We start from the raw sequence: 2,070 nt of genomic DNA on the forward strand, positions 1-2,070 counted from the left end.
TTATTGAGCGAAAACACCTAAAGCCCCACGAGGCTCCGGCAGGGTATAGTGGCGAACCCTGCTGTACTCTTTCACCACAACTTTCTCTCACTCTTACTTCCTGTTTTTGTTGTGCCTGTAATTCAAAGGGTCAGCCTTGTCACACTGTGTCACGCTGAATATCCCCGAGAACTACGTTAAGGGTACACATGTCTGTGGAGTGCTCAGCCACTTGCACGTTAATTTCACGAGCAGGCTGTTCCGTTGATCGGATCAACTGGAACCCTCGACGTCGTAAGCGACGGAGTGCCGACAACAACAAATATGCTTTGCTTTCGTGTTTTTTCTTTTTTACCATTTTAAATGTTTCTTACTGCAACTTGTGTTTGGATAGATTTCTTTAGCTCAGGGAATTTAGATGTACAATCAATTTTCTCATATCCATGAACAATATTTAGTTGCCAACTTTAGTATTGTCTGAATAACCAGTTACTAATATGCCATTGATTCAACTTAATATATTATATGGATTTAGTTTTGGCGGCAATTCGGCGTGAGTGGGGAATTAGCTCAAGTGGTAGAGCGCTTGCTTGGCATGCGAGAGGTACCGGGATCGATACCCGGATTCTCCATTTCCATTTTTTTTTACTTTTTAAAGTATTATTCATTCTTACTTTACAGTACTTTCATGTATTTAAATTCTAACTTGTATTTGCATATGTGTATTTCCATATTCAAACTGCACTAATATAAATTAGTTTTGAAGTTCTATACTGTCGTATATTTAATTATTTGTTTATAAAAAGTATCTAACATATAGACGTACTCTACATGCCTACAGATGTATAGATCACGTTGTAATACATAAGTGTTGTTAATGTAGATATTACAGGCAGAAAATATGGCAATAGAATTTCGTTACATAAACGTAATAACATTACCTTCACCGTTACGGATGAATTACCCAGTAAAATTTGGGGTTTTAGGAAGTTTTTTTTATTCTGTTACATATCTTTACTTTCTTTCCTAATTTCTATTTCACAATTTCCTGTGGTGGGGGGGGGGTATGCGTGTGTGTGTGTGTGTGGGAGTAAAACAATGTAATTATTAGTTTATTTGTCAGAGTTCTGTCAGAAAGACAAATGGAATATGTAAGACAAGAGGAAACAAGTGGGACAGAATGTCATTGAAGAGGTCACAGAATGTCATTGAAGAGGTCACAGAATGTGTGACGAAAGTAATTATTATAATTTCATGTGATATGTGAGCCGTATTCGAGTGAAATCTATCGAATACATTGGAAGACATATTTTGGTTTCTTAATATAATAGCAAGTTTGGTGACTCTTGAAAATTTAAATATATGCTATAAACAAATTATTAAATGCAGGTGATTATCTTCTTTCAGGAAACTAAATGTAATATAATACACTAATGAGTCAATCAATCATGCATGCATACATTTTAAAATGAATTTTATATCGTAATATACTTTGAAACATATGCAAGAATGAAAGAAATTCAGGCTAGCAAAGCAATTTCTAGACACTATTAACATGAATTAACATTACTTTAACCTGAAAAAAAAACGAAAAAAAGCAATGGAGAATCCAGGTATCGATCCTGGTACCTCTCGCATGCTAAGCGAGCGCTCTACCACTTGAGCTAATTCCCCGCTTCAACAAAGTTGTGCAAAACTATATTAACATAATATGTAAAATTAAATTTGCATCATGTAAGTGGCAATATTGTGTCAATATTAAGGCGGCGAGCAGGCAAAAATGTTAGCACGCCGGGCGATAATGCTTAGTGGTATTTCGTTTGTCTTTACGTTCTGAGTTCAAATTCCACCAAGGTCGATTTTGCCTTTCATCCTTTCGGGGTCGATAAATTAAGTACCAGTTACGCACTGGGGTCGATGTAATCGACTTAATCCCTTCGTCTGTCCTTGTTTGTCCCCTCTATGTTTAGCCCTTTGTGGGCAATAAAGAAATAAGAAACGTTAGCACGCTGGGCGAAATGCTTAGCGGCACTTCGTTTGTCTTTACGTTCTGAGTTCAAATTCCGCCGAGGTCGACTTTGCCTTTCATCC

At 36.8% G+C, this 2,070-nt stretch overlaps 1 long non-coding RNA gene and 2 other non-coding genes across 3 annotated transcripts in view; 1 reads left to right on the forward strand and 2 right to left on the reverse strand.

Annotated features, from left to right (window-relative positions):
• Positions 1-2,070, reverse strand: part of LOC128247844 (uncharacterized) — an 18,835-nt gene that overhangs the window by 11,253 nt on the left and 5,512 nt on the right. The window lies entirely within an intron of this gene.
• Positions 539-611, forward strand: Trnaa-ggc (transfer RNA alanine (anticodon GGC)). Its single transcript has one exon. It is a non-coding gene; the product is annotated as a tRNA-Ala (tRNA).
• Positions 1,581-1,653, reverse strand: Trnaa-agc (transfer RNA alanine (anticodon AGC)). Its single transcript has one exon. It is a non-coding gene; the product is annotated as a tRNA-Ala (tRNA).

Source organism: Octopus bimaculoides, chromosome 5 (assembly GCF_001194135.2).
Source record: "Octopus bimaculoides isolate UCB-OBI-ISO-001 chromosome 5, ASM119413v2, whole genome shotgun sequence".
In the NCBI taxonomy this organism is placed as follows: Eukaryota; Metazoa; Mollusca; class Cephalopoda; order Octopoda; family Octopodidae; genus Octopus; species Octopus bimaculoides.